The 14,855-nt window shown below is 46.3% G+C and overlaps 1 long non-coding RNA gene across 1 annotated transcript in view; it reads left to right on the top strand.

The window, feature by feature from the left end:
• The window catches only part of LOC119952356, a 95,564-nt gene extending 81,188 nt beyond the window's left edge, over positions 1–14,376 (top strand). Inside the window, exons 2-4 of the long non-coding RNA XR_005457840.1 lie at positions 5,153–5,306; positions 9,182–9,222; positions 13,812–14,376. This is a non-coding gene — a long non-coding RNA (uncharacterized LOC119952356). The remainder of the gene's footprint in view (positions 1–5,152; positions 5,307–9,181; positions 9,223–13,811) is intronic.
• Positions 14,377–14,855: the final 479 nt, after the last annotated feature.

Below are 14,855 nucleotides of genomic sequence, written 5' to 3'. Positions count from 1 at the left end.
GGAAAGGAAAGCTGCATTAGGTGGAGATTGACAAAGATGTTGTGGACAAAACAATCAAGGGATGTAAATAATGGTGATAATGACTAAGAAGGATGCTGATAGAGATCAGAATATGTTAATGCAGGACAAAGATAAGCAGCGTGTAAAGGGCGATTTGGAACATGATGTGGAGATGCCGGCGTTGGACTGGGGTGAGCACAGTAAGAAGTCTTACAACACCAGGTTAAAGTCCAACAGGTTTGTTTCAAATACGAGCTTTCAGGTGACCTTAGTGGGGTGGGGTGGGGGGAGGGGAGACAATAATGAGAGAAAAACAAAACAATGGAAGAAGTGAAAATAAATTGATAGAAATAAAAATGGGGTGAAGGTGGAGGAGAGAGATCACAGTCTGAAGTTGTGGAACTCAATGTTGAGTCCAGAAGGCTGTAACGTGCCTAATCGGAAGATGAGATGCTGTTCCTCCAGTTTGCGCTGGGCGTCACTGGAATATTGCAGCAGGCCGAGGACGGACGTGTGGACGTGAGAACAGGACGGTGATTTGAAATGGTGACAGGAAGGTCTGGGTCCTGCTTGTGGATGGGGCGGAGGTGTTCTGCAAAGCGGTCACCCAGTCTGCGTTTAGTCTCTCCAATGTAGAGTAGACCACACTGTGTGCGTGGGTTTCCTCCGGGTGCTCCGGTTTCCTCCCACAGTCCAAAGATGTGCGGGTTAGGTGGATTGGCCATGCTAAATTGCCCGTAGTGTCCTAATAAAAGTAAGGTTGGGGGGGGGGGGGGTTGTTGGGTTACGGGTTTAGGGTGGATACGTGGGTTTGAGTAGGGTGATCATGGCTCGGCACAACATTGAGGGCCGAAGGGCCTGTTCTGTGCTGTACTGTTCTATGTTCTATGTTCTAATGGGAGCAGCGAATGCAATAGACCAGATTGAAGGAGGCGCACATGAAGCACTGCCTCACTTGAAAAGAGTGTTTGGGGCCTGTGATGGTGAGCAGGGAGGAGGTAAATGTGCCATGGGAAGAGGGTGAGATGTTGGAGGTGATGGAGGAAAGCAAGGTTATCCCAACGGGAACGGTCCCTGAGGAATGCCGACAAGGGAGTGAGGGGAAGATGTGTTTGGTGGTGGCATCATGCTGCAGGTGGTTTGAAAGCGGAGGCTGGTGGGGTGATAGATTAGGACAAGGGGGACCCTATCCTGGTTCTGGGAGGGAGAAGAGGGGGTGAGAGCAGAGGTGCAGGAGATGGGTTGGACATGGTTGAGAGCTCTGCCAACCACAGTTGTTGGGAAACCATGAAGAATGAAGACATGTCAGTAGCACCGTTTGGAAAGTGGCATCATCAGAACAGATGCTACATGAGAACATAAGAACATAAGAACCAGGAGCAGGAGTCGGCCATCTGGCCCCTCGAGCCTGCTCCGCCATTCAATGAGATCATGGCTGATCTTTTGTGGACTCAGCTCCGCTTTCCTGCCTGAACACATAACCCTTAATCCCTTTATTCTTCAAAAAACTATCTATCTTTATCTTGAAAACATTTAATGAAGGAGCCTCAACTGCTTCACTGGGCAAGGAATTCCATAGATTCACAACTCTTTGGGTGAAGATGTTCCTCCTGAACTCAGTCCTAAATCTACTTCCCCTTATTTTGAGGCTATGCCCCCTAGTTCTGTTTTCACCTGCCAGTGGAAACAATCTCCCCGCATTTATCCTATCAATTCCCTTCATAATTTTAAATGTTTCTATAAGATCCCCCCGCATCCTTCTAAATTCCAACGAGTACAGTCCCAGTCTACTCAACCTCTCCTCATAATCCAACCCCTTCAGCTCTGGGATTAACTCAGTGAATCTCCTCTGCACACCCTCTAGCGCCAGTACATCCTTTCTCAGGTAAGGAGACCAAAACTGAACACAATACTCCAGGTGTGGCCTCACTAACACCTCATACAATTGCAGCATAACCTCCCTAGTCTTAAACTCCATCCTTCTAGCAATGAAGGACAAAACTCCATTCGCCTTCGTAATCACCTGTTGTACCTGTAAACCAACGTTTTGCGACTCATGCACTAGCACACCCAGGTCCATCTGCACAGCAGCATGTTTTAATATTTTATCATTGAACTAATAATCCCTTTTGCTGTTATGCCTACCAAAATGGATAACTTCACATTTGTCAACTACAGAGGTGAAGGAACTGGGGAATGGAATGGAGTCTTTACAGGATGTGGGGTGTGGGGTGTGAAGAGTTGTTGTTGAGGTAGCTGTGGGGGTCAGTGGGCCTGTTTTTTTTAAATTTAGAGTACCCAATTGCATTTTCCAATTAAGGGGCAATTTAGCATGGCCAATCCTGCACATCTTTGGGTTGTGGGGGTGAGACCCATGAAGACATGGGGAGAATGTGTAAACTCCTCACAGACAGTGACCCAGGGCCGGGATCGAACCGGGGACCTCGGCAAAATGAAGCAGCACTGCTAACCACTGCGCCACTGTGCTGCCCTAGGGGTGTCGGTGGGCTTGTAACGGGTACTAGAGGGCGGCATGTTGGCGCAATAGTTAACACTGCTGTCTCACGGCGCTGAGGACTCACCACAACCCAAAGATTTGCAGGGTTGGTGGATTGGCCACACAAAATTGCCCCTTAATTGGAAAAAACATTTTTAAGACTGTAATGGATACCAGTGGACAATCTATTGCATGAAATGGCGATAGAGAAATCAAGGAATTGAAGGGAAGTGTCAGAGAAGGAGCATGTGAAGGTGATAACATGGGCAGCACTGTAGCACAGTGGTTAGCACAGTTGCATCACAGCGCCAGGGTCCCAGGTTCGATTCCCGGCTTGGGTCACTGTCTGTGCGGAGTCTGCACGTTCTCCCCGTGTCTGCATGGGTTTCCTCCTGGTGCTCCGGTTTCCTCCCACAGTCCATAGATGTGCAGGTTAGGTGGATTGGCCATGCTAAATTGCCCTTACTGTCCAAAAAAGATTAGGTGGGGTTACTGGGTTACGGGGTTAGGGTGGAGGTAGGGTACTTTTTCCACTGGCGAGTGCAGATTCGATGGGCTGAATGGCCTCTTTATGCAATGTAAAATCTATGATTCTATGATAGAGCAGTGATCAGTTTTCCCAGGTCCAAATGGAAACATGATAGCATCATTGATGTAGGATGGAGCTAGAGTAGGACTGGAACAGGAAATGTTCCTTCTTCTCCTCCTTTTTGGCCAGTCCCTCAGGGTCGAGGGTGACCTGCTTCCACTCTGGAGATGTGGGCTCTGCGGTGACGGAATTGTCCAAGCCTGGATCTGCAGACTCTGCCACAGGTTTGGCAGGTGGTGTTTAGCACAGGGCTAAATCACTGGCTTTGAAAGCAGACCAAGGCAGGCCAGCAGCACGGTTCAATTCCCGTAACAGCCTCCCCGAACAGGCGCCGGAATGTGGTGACTAGGGGCTTTTCACAGTAACTTCATTGAAGCCTACTCGTGACAATAAGCGAATTTCATTTCATTTCATGAGGTGGGGTGGGATGCTCTGGATTCTGTGCTCTCCTTCCGCTGTTTGCACTTGGCCTCCGCATGCTCCACCCTGTGACACTCCAGGATATTGGCGCCTTCGCGAATGCTTTTTCTCCAGTTTGTGCATTCTAAGGCAAGTGATTCCCACGTGTCGATGGGGATGTTGCATTTATTTAGGGAGGCTTTCAGAGTGTCCTTGCAGCTTTTCCTCTACCCTCCTCATGATCGCCTGCCATTGCGGAGCTTGGAAGAAAGCACTTGTTTCGTGAGTCTTGTGTCAGGCATGTGGACAGTGTGACCCGCCCATCACAGCTGGCCGAGCATGACCAGTGCCTCGATATTGGGGATATTGGCCTGGGAGAGGAGGCTCATGTTGGTACACCTACCCTGCAAGTGGATTTGCAGGATTTTGCGGAGGCAGCAATGGTGATGTCACTCCAGGGATTTGAGGTGTCTGCTGTACATTGTCCATGTTTCTGATGCATACAGGGGGGCGGGGGACCAATGCTGCTCTGTACACCATGGGCTTGATGCTGTACACCATGGGCTTGATGCTGTACACCATGGGCTTGATGCTGTACACCATGGGCTTGATGCTGTACACCATGGGCTTGATGCTGTACACCATGGGCTTGATGCTGTACACCATGGGCTTGATGCTGTACACCATGGGCTTGATGCTGTACACCATGGGCTTGATGCTGTACACCATGGGCTTGATGCTGTACACCATGGGCTTGATGCTGTACACCATGGGCTTGATGCTGTACACCATGGGCTTGATGCTGTACACCATGGGCTTGATGCTGTACACCATGGGCTTGATGCTGTACACCATGGGCTTGATGCTGTACACCATGGGCTTGATGCTGTACACCATGGGCTTGATGCTGTACACCATGGGCTTGATGCTGGGTTTGAGATCTCGGTCTCGGAATGTTCCACATACCTCATAAAGAGACAGGCAAAACTGGAACCCACGCGGGTACCCATAGACACACATTTGGTTTGGAGGAAATGAGACAAGTTAAAGGGGAAATTGTTAAGTGAGAGGACAAGTTCAGTCAGACGGAAGAGAGTGGTGGTTGATGAGGATTGTTCAGGCCTCTGTTTGACGAAGAAGTGGAGAGCCCTCAGACCATCCTGGTGGGGACTGGAGGTGTAGAGGGATTAGACAAACATGGTAAAGAGGAGGACCAGAGAACTGGGGTTGTTGATACCATGTTGAGCATCAGAGGAATTGCGAAAGTAGATGGGAAGGGGTTGGACAAGAGGAGAGAAAATGGAGTCAAGTTAGGAAGGAATAAGTTCAGTGGGACAGGAACAGGCTGAGCCAATGAGTCTTCCGGGACAGTCCTGTTTGTGGATTTTGGGATGGACTAGAAGTTCTGCCTTTATCACATTCTGATCTCTTAATGTGCCACTACCAGCACCCTCATTAGTCATTCCCACCATCATTTACATTCCCTTTGTCTTTTAGTCTACAACACCTTTGTCAACCTCCATCTATCGCTGGCCCTTTATCCAGCCCCACTGCTCCACTCCCCTCTCCCCCTACAACAGCACAGATCTCATCCTATTTCCAGTTCTCTCTAGCTTTGATGAAGAGTCATCCAGATTCGAAATTTTAGCTCCCTTCTCTCTCCACAGATGCTGAGATTGTCCAGTATTGTCTGTTTTTGTCGCATATTTCCAATCTGGGTATGAAACTGGAAAGGAGAAATGACATGGAGAAGGAATGAACACCCTGGACTTTAAACTGATGAGAAGAAACCATTATCTGCAAAAAGCAAGTTTAACTGGCGTGAGTATATAATAATAATAATCTTTTATTGTCATAAGTATGAAGTTACTGTGAAAAGCCCCTAGTCACCACATTCCGGCGCCTTTTCAGATACGCAGAGGGAGAATTCAGAATTCTCAGCCGGTATGGGGATTGAAACCACGCTGCTGGCCTTGTTTTTTGCATCACAAACCAGCTGTCTAGCCCATATATTCCGGGAAGTATAAAAAATAAGGCAGGTAAAATTGGACATGGGCAGAGTAAGGAGGGGAGTTGCACCAGTTTGGCATCATACACTCCACCTGGTACCCCGGCCTATTGATTGGAATAACACTTATTATCAAATATGTCCCATAATGGGAGGAAAATGTGATTCTATCTGTTGTGTGTCCTGGTCATTGATCCATTGTTCCCCAAGTAATTGAACTCACTACAATTCCCAGTGAAACAAGAATATAAATCTTCGCAATCAATAATGGGAGGAATTTTCCAGAAAAATGGCAGTGTCAGGTTCTGACTGAAAACCGTATGTTTCTCCCCAGAGAAACTGCCAGGTTTTCTCTCTGACACTGTCTAAAAAAGCAGAGGGGCGTCTTTTGTGCTGTCACTCTGGTGGAAGCGGCCTCATAGTACGAGTTCGGCTCTTCAGATCGGGGCACCTTTTTTAAAGGGCGCTCTGATATCTCGAAGTGAAAGTGAGGTCCTCTACCATCATCGCCGGCATTTCCATTTTGTGGGAATATTGGATTCTCCATCCCACCACATCCGTTTCCTAGTGCAGCGCGCCTCTGCCGACGGATCAACCGCCCTGACAGCTGGCCAATGGGGTGTCCCATTGTGGGCACTCCCCAATCCTGTGTGGCCCTCTCGTGAGATGGGATTTGCGTGCATGCCAAATGGGCCTGGAAAATACCCTCCCATATGTTTCTTTCCCATATTTTAAATTGAGCTGCTCCTTTTACTGTAAAAAAAAACTTACAAAATGTTTCTACATTCATTCACAGGATGTGGCCGTCACTAGATAGGCCGGCATTTATTGCCCATTCCTAATTGCCCTTGACAAGGTGGTGGTGAGCTGCCTTCTTGAACCGCTGCAGTCCATGTGGTGTAGGTACACCCACAGTGCTGTTAGAGAGGGAGTTCCAGGGTTTTGACCCAGCGACAGTGAAGGAACAGCTTCAAGTTGGGATGGTGTGCGGTTTGGAAGGGAATTCACAGGTGATGGTGTTCTCTTGCATCTGCTGCCCTTGTCCTTCGAGATAATAGAGGTTGATGATTTGGAAGGTGCATGAAGGAACCTAGAGGAATTGCTACAGTGCATCTTAAAGGTGGTACACACTGTACGGGGGGATATATCTTGCGCCATTTTCTCTTGCTGCAATCCAAAAATGGCTGTTGGAGATTCCTGCCCCAGCATAAGGGGTTAGGACCCTGAGGTCCTAGACCCAGGTGTGAGGTGGAATGTCTCCCGTTCGTTATTCTGCCACCATCTTCAACAGTCTTCAAAATATTGGGTAGTTTCTTGATGTAGTTGAGAAACTAGGTGTGGAAGTTACTGGCTCTGTGCAGAAATAAAAACACGATTTCCGTTCAATTATTTTGCACGATTTGCGCATTTGTTTAAATCTAGAATAAAGAACAATAAAGCACAGGAACAGGCCCTTCGGCCCTCCAAGCCTGTGCCGATCACGTGTCCTATCTAGACCAACAGCCTGTATCCTTCTATACCCCGTCAGTTCATGTGTCTATCCAGATAAGTCAAAAAGGTCGCTAATCGATCCCGGCTCTGGGTCACTGTCAGTGTGGAGTTTGCACATTCTCCCCGTGTTTGCGTGGTTTTTGCCCCCACAACCCAAAAACGTGCAATGAATTGGTTACTCTAAATTTTATTTTAAAAAGGTGCCTAACGTATCTGCCTCAACCACCTCACTTGGCAATTCATTCCAGGCCACCACCACTCTCTGTAAAAAACTTCCCCCACACATCTCCACTGAACCTCTACCCTCTCATCTTGAACTTGTGCCCCCTTGTAATTGTCATTTCCGCCCTGGGAAAAAGCCTCCAACTGTTCACCCTAACTATACCCCTCAGAATTATGTAGCTCCTGAAAATAAAGTAGGAACAATATCTGTACTTCAGGTACAGTAAACGAATGACCATAAGGTAGTATATATTTTTCCATACCAGCCTCCCCGAACAGGTGCCGGAACGTGACGACTAGGGGCTTTTCACAGTAACTTCATTTGAAACCTACTTGTGACAATAAGCGAATGTCATTTCATTTCATAGCGGTTTTGCAATATTTCCAAGATTTAATGAATAACAAATCCCCAGAATGTTCTGTATTAACAGTACAGCAAACCATGTCATACCCAATATATTGTTTGCTCCTAAGTGTAGCTGTACTTAATTCACCTTCTCTCTTCCCATCCCTTTAATATCCCACTTTCATGCTCAATACACATACCCTTTCACATCCATGCAGTCTAACCCACACTTCTCTCCATCCCCGCACCTTTTAAGACCCCATTCAGTTTAATCAAACTCTTCCCTTCAATCCTTGCTTTCTGATTGTTGTTTAAAATAATTTATGGGCTAAAGATCGGGGGGGTGGGGGGGGGGGGGGGGTGGCCTGGTTGCATAGTGGGTTAGCACTTCTGCCTCACAGCACCAGGACCTGGGTTTGATTCCGACCTTGGGTGACTGTGGAGTTTTGCATTTTCTCCCGGTGTCTGCGTGGGTTCCTTGGGTGTTCCATTTCCTCCCACACTCCAAAGATGTGCAGGTTATATGGATTGTCCATGCTGAATTACCCCTGAGGGTGGGGTTGCAGGAATAGGGCAGTGGATTGGTCCTAGGTAGGCGGTCTTCCAAAAGGTCAGTGCCGACTCAATGGGCCGAATGGCCTCCTTCTGCTCTGTAAGGACTCTATGATTCTACGTAATGGCCTCCTCCTGCTTTTATGTTCCTGTAGCCATGCTTCAATGATGTTTGTGATGGAAAACTCTTTATTTTAAACATCCCCTGTGCAAAGAGATATTTTTCTGAATCTTTTATTTATTTTGTGATCATTTCAAATTGTTCTCATCCACTATCACCTCGCGGAGCAGAGGGGGAAAGAATCTCTTGCTAGAGATCTTACCATCACCACTAGCAGGTTGTCCCTTACGTACCAGCCACAGTCTCCATCTTCTTCCTTAAATCCCTGGACAGTATGCTCATCTATTGGGATCTTGTCAATTTTGCCACTGACCTGGTCATTGCCCCACTCGCCAAGACCTGCAGGCTGCCCTCGGATGGGAAGGGGTAAAATCAAGGGAGGGGCTTCTGTATTTGCCTATGAAACAATTGTGAAAGTACTTCAAAAATATTCATTGTTTGTGAAGTGTTTTTGGGGTAACAGGGTTGAGAAAGGCACGGTGTAATTTTAAGTTCTTGATTCTCTGTTTACTGTTTGAGAAGCCACACTTTTCAAGCTTTATAAAGTTGTCCTTGAAATTAGAGAATGGGATAAGTGAATGGGCTTGTAAACACATTTAACTAAAGTTCTTTGTTCAATGTTTTGGGAGAACCATTGAACAGTTTAAAATGAGCACAGTGGAGCCTCTGTAAGATAACAGAGAGAAGAATTTGACACATGTATCCATTTGTTCAATGCTGCTCAGGAAATGTACGACATAATGTCCAGCAAGAATGGAAACACCTTTCCTAATTCATACATTTATTTGATACTGATATTTAACTGTGTTTACAGGTAAGGACTGATCTGTCTTTTAGTATTGACTAATGGTTCAGTAAAAGCAGTTTACTTTTGTAGTGCATCGTCCTTGTTAGCTATTGTGGATTTACAATTGTCACTGGAGTCTTTTGATAGTGAGTCCTTCTTTGATCCTCAGATCCAAGTGATTCCTTCAAACATGTTTTTGAACTGCAGCAGGTAATTCATTTCATATCATCTTACTGCATTTTTATGGTTTCATTCAGTTCAATACACGTAACACTGAACACCTACATCGACTGACCCCCACTTTATGCTATAGTCTACAATAGTCTGCATTACTTTCCGACCCCAGAGGGATTGGGATTAGGTTGTGGTTCATTAGATTATAATTCAAGTACAATCTCCCAAAGAAATGCTTCACTGTCAAATTTTGAATATTAAAAAATGTACATTTTTTTGGATGCAAATCAAAATTAACTGGTTTTTAAACATCACAATGAAGATGAGGAGAAAGCCGCTAGCTTTGTCTGGCTTTTCCCACTTCTGCTGACATTTTTAGCAGAAGCAGTCTCCAATTTGCAACTAAAGTGCACAGACACAGGGGCCGGGATTCTCCTTTACCCACCGGGGTGGGGGGTCCCAGCGTAGCGGAGTGGCGCCAACCATTCCGGCGTCGGGCCTCCCCAAAGGTGCGGAATTCTCCGCACCTTTAGGGGCAAGGCCCGTGCCGGAGTGGTTGGCGCCACGCCGACTGGCACCAAAACTGGTGCCAACGGCCTTTGACGCCCGCCGCCCGGCATCGGGACTGGCTGAAAGGCCTTCGCCATGCGCGGTAGGGGGGTTCTCTTCCGCCTCCGCCATGGTGGAGGCCGTGGCGGAAGAAAAAGAGTGCCCCCAGGGCACTGGTCCGCCCGCCGATCGGTGGGCCCCGATCACGGGCCAGGCCTCCGTGGGGGCACCCCCGGGTCCGATCGCCCCGCGTCCCCCCCAGGATCCCGCTCACCGCCGCCAATCCCACCGCCAACCAAGGTGGTTGAAACCACGTCGGCAGGATTGGCCTCTCAGCGGCGGGACTTCGGCCCATCACCGGACGGAGAATCGCGCAGGGGGCACGCCGATCGGCACGGCGTGATTCCAGCCCCTGCAATCCAGGGTGGCGGTGTATCCGGCCATGGCGGGGTGGTATTTACGCGGCCCCGGGCAATTCTCCGACTCTTGCGGGGGTCGGAGAATTTCGCCCATGGTCTGTGTTTTCATTCAATCAGTCCTGGGAGAGAAGATGTTCCCATAAGTGTGTTGCCTGATTTATCAGGGCAGGTTTGGGGTACCTACAAAGGAACGAGATGGTAAAGGCCAAGGACATTGAATTCACCTTATGCTACCTGATAGTCACACCGTACATGAAATTGAGGGCTGACTAAATCACCCGTGTTCAATCTCTATCCGGAGTCTGTCTACAACAGACCAGGAAAACCCCAGAGGTCCAATGTCACTTGTTCCTCTGGAACCTGCCATATAATAATAATCGCTTATTGTCACAAGTAGGCTTCAATGAAGTTACTGTGAAAAGAAAAGCCCCTAGTCGCCACATTCCAGCACTTGTTCGGGGAGGCTTGTGCAGGAATTGAACCCACATTGCTGGCATTATTCTGTATTACAAGTCAGCTGTTTAGCCTACGGTGCTAAACCAGACCCAATCTCCATATTGGAGATTTACCTGTGTAAAGAAACAGCAATGTGCTGGCCATCATTTCTGCAGTTTAATTCATTTGATTAACTGCCTTTAATGTTCATAAGGAAGTAATGGACAACAGATCAACAACTGAATGTCATTATTATGAGCACAAACATACACTGGTAGAAAATTGGACAGAGGGAGAAGACCAAGAAATTTGGAAGGAATAAAAGTAAAGTGTTTGAGCCGTGCACAGTTATCCAGGGCTTGGGGAACCATATAGATCCCCTTTGCTATCTCCATGGTGATGTCTGAAAAATCATTTTGTCAACCAATCAGCTTCCTTTTTCTCCTGCAGTCTGAATTGTTAATTTGGTATTAATGTGTTTGTCCTGATGTGTACAAGCTGAAAAACTTCTGCAACATGTTCCCCTTGGGCAGCACGGTAGCATATTGGTTAGCACAATTGCTTCACAGCTCCAGGGTCACAGGTTCGATTCCCGGTTGGGTCACTGTCTGTGTGGAATCTGCACGTTCTCCCCGTGTCCTGCGGGGTTTCCTCCGGGTGCTCCGGTTTCCTCCCACAGTCCAAAGATGTGCAGGTTAGGTGGATTGGCCATGATAAATTGCCCTTCGTGTCCAAATTGCCCTAAGTGTTGGGGGGGTTACTGGGTTATGGGGATAGGTGGAGGTCTGGGCTTGGGTAGGGTGCTCTTTCCAAGAGCCGGTGCAGACTCGATGGGCCGAATGGCCTCCTTCTGCACTGTAAATTCTATGATTCAGCAAGATTTCAAAGTACTATGTTTGGGGGATCCGTGAAGGAATTAATGCAAGCTACTGAAAGCAAAACACTCCACATTTTAGATGTCTAAATAAGCATAGAAAAGGGCAGCACGGTGGTGCAGTGGTTAGCCTGCTGCCTAATGGCAGCCCTGAGTCCTGTCATGTGGAGGTTGCACTTTCTCCCACAACCAAAAGATATGCAGGGTAGGTGGATTGGTCATGCTAAATTGCCCTCAACTGGAAAAAAAGAATTGGGTACCCTAAATTTATTTTTTATAATAATCACTTATGTCACAAGTAGACTTCAATGAAGTTACTGTGAAAAGCCCCTAGTCATCACATTCCAGCACCTGTTCGGGGAGGCCGGTACAGGAATTGAACCCACGCTGCTGGCATTGTTCTGCATTACAGGCCAGCTGTTTAGCCGACTGTGCTAAACCAGTCCCTTTACAAAAATAAGCATAGAAAATAACTGGATGTATGGACAAACAGGCGATGTTGAAATTAGAAGAAGGATTGAGAAGCGAGATTTTGTGAGATGAAGCATGTGTTAACAACAAGGATACTCAAGCTTCAAATAAGAAAAATGTTAAGAGGCCTCATTCTATTCACTTTCCTGTCCACGTCAGGACTTGGACAATAAATAAAGGTCTGTGAAAGAATGACACCTTTGAAATGTGGAGACTCAGGCGTGTTCTAAACATTTTCATACAACAGGCTGTAAAACCAATAAAAATGTAAGAGCAAAAATAACTTTTAGTCAAGCTCAGGAAACAAAATGTCAGTCTTTCACAGCTGAAAAGCTACAAAATCTCTTCTCACGGGTAAGTGGAGGGCAGCAGAAAAAAGGATAGGCCGAGGCTAGTGGGGTGAAAGATGTCACTGAGCTGTTTCAGACGAGCTACAGTGGATGTGTGAGAATGATGCAAATCAGACCCGTGTGGCGCCACCGTGGCAGCAGTGTCTCCTGGTGGGGAATAGCTACATGCAGCAGCAGCAAGATGTATTGAGCAGGTCCCATAGCATCTGTGCCGAGAGGGTTAATGTTTCAGGTCAATGAACCATTCTTAGAAACAGTTACTGATGACGGAAGAGGCAAGGAAATGAAACAAAGTTAATTCATTGCTAAAGAAGATTCCTCTTCTTTTGCCAGAAAGGTGATACAGAGCTTCCCGGTGGAGCAGGCCTCCATATTGCTGGAGGAGGTGCTGACGACAGGGGAACTGGAGAAGGGGGTTCAGTAGGCGGTTTACAGGGCTATTTTGGAAGAGGAGAAGGCATCACTGGAAGGGATCAAAGCAAAGTGGGAAGAAGAGTTGAGAGAGGGTATGGAGGAGGGGTTCTGGTGTGAGGTGTTCCGGAGAGTGAATGCCTCCACCTCGTGCGTGAGGTTGGGGCTGATACAGCTGAAGGTGGTATGCAGAGCACACCTCACGAGGGCAAGGATGAGCCATATTCGGGGTGTCGGACCAGTCGTGGTTGGAAACAGGTGCGGATGCAGATGTGTAGCCTTCACCTCGTTGATCGGACCGAGGCAGATCCAGTTGAGATGGAGAGCACCCCTCTCCACCCTGTGGCCTGGTTGTGGCGGGGGGGGGGGGGGGGGGGGGTGGGGGGGGGGGGGGGGGGGGGGGGACTGTTGGAATTCATGAATCTTGAGAAGGTTAAGTTTGAATTAAGGGGAAGGATGGAGGGGTTCTACAATTCATGGGCGTTATTCATTATGCACTTTCATGAATTGGATAACATCGAACATTAGTTTGGGGTGTTGGGAGGGTTAGGGGGAGGGGGACTGTGTGTGGTAATGGCGACTATGGGTGATTCCTGATTCCTTTTTGTTTATGTTAACATGCGGGCAGTTTGTTGGGGGTTAGTGGAAAGTTGGGATTCTTGATGTTGATATGGAGATTGACATTATATCTGTTACTGCTTATTGTTTATTGTTGGTGGGTTGCAAATTTGGGAGGAAATATGAAAAAGGAGAATAAAAATATTTTTTAAAAAAAGAAGATTCCTCTTCAAATTGAAAGGCCATGTTGCAAGAATATGGCTACAGTCATGAATAACAGCAACTGGTATTTATCGAATAACATTCATCAAATGCCCCAAGGTGGTTCTTTCAGAACAAAGTTGACACCAAGCCACATAAGGAAATTTGGGATAGGCTTGGTTGGAGAGGAATGTTTTCAGAAGCACCTTAAAGGAAGAGAAAAAAAACACGGCAGGTGTGGAATCATCTTTGGAGAGAGAAACAGGGTCAATGTTTCAAAGCTCTGAACGTTTCATATTTCTCTCTCTAGGTGCTGACTGATATGAGATTTTTTCAGCATTTTCAATTTTATTACAGATTTCCAGCATCCGCAGTATTGTGCTTTTATTAAAGGATGAAAGGTGGCTGGAGAGGTTTCGGGAATTAATTCCAGACCTTGGAACCTTGAAAGTTGAAGACACAATGGCGGAGAGATTAAAGAGGGAAACACTCAAGAAGACAGAATTAGATGAGAATTAGATGAGGTATCTCTGATGTCATGTAACAATATTGCTTAAATGAGCATCTACAATAACATGACTGGAAATTGAAGGAAAACCTGGCAGAATGAGCTGGGTAATAATGTATGAGTCATCTTTGTAATTAATTCTCCTATGTTAGTTTACATGCCAATATTTTCATAAAGATATTACATTCAGGTGATAATACCTTTAGTTTTGTAGATAAAATTTCACCACAGAAGGGACCTCTGTGTTAATTTTAATTTGTTCAGTACAGAGCTGAGAGAAATATAATCACTGTGCAAAATCTTAGCAGCATCAAATATGAATGCTTCTCATGGTAGAAAATTAAAAGTAACTTGCATTACAAGCATGATTTGACCTATTGCCATGGAATAGCCTCATGGGGATTTCCCCACAATCTTTGTCCAAACTCTGATGCTGCAGTTGGCATCTTAGGGAACAGACAATGAGTGCTTATGTGAGAATTTTGTCTGTATTTTAATAAAGGTGTAATCCCCATTTGCTGGAATTGTGCTAAATTCACTGCTAAAGTAGTGAAGGTAATGTGAAAAATTAAGCAGTCACCGACTATTGTCACCAACAGTAAGGTTTCATAACAGACAATGTTAGGTTCATTTTTTTCACAACTTGAGACATTTCATTAGTTCAATTACTTTTGAAATAATAAAAAATATTTACAAGGAGCAAGAACTGTGATCATTGTTTTCTAAATTTTAATGTTGAACAAGTGTAAATTGGAAATGAAGGCACAGTAAACAATTCCTTATTGACACTTTTACAGAGCAACTTATGAAAAATGTTGTCTTTTTAGATGAAGACCTGACAAGTCCCCTCAAGATCTTATACATTTCAATAAGATCACCTCGCACTCTTCTAA

This window comes from Scyliorhinus canicula, chromosome 17 (genome assembly GCF_902713615.1).
Source record: "Scyliorhinus canicula chromosome 17, sScyCan1.1, whole genome shotgun sequence".
Classification (NCBI taxonomy): Eukaryota; Metazoa; Chordata; class Chondrichthyes; order Carcharhiniformes; family Scyliorhinidae; genus Scyliorhinus; species Scyliorhinus canicula.
Note: the sequence above shows the minus strand (reverse complement) of the source record. Positions and strands in the feature narration are given on the sequence as shown.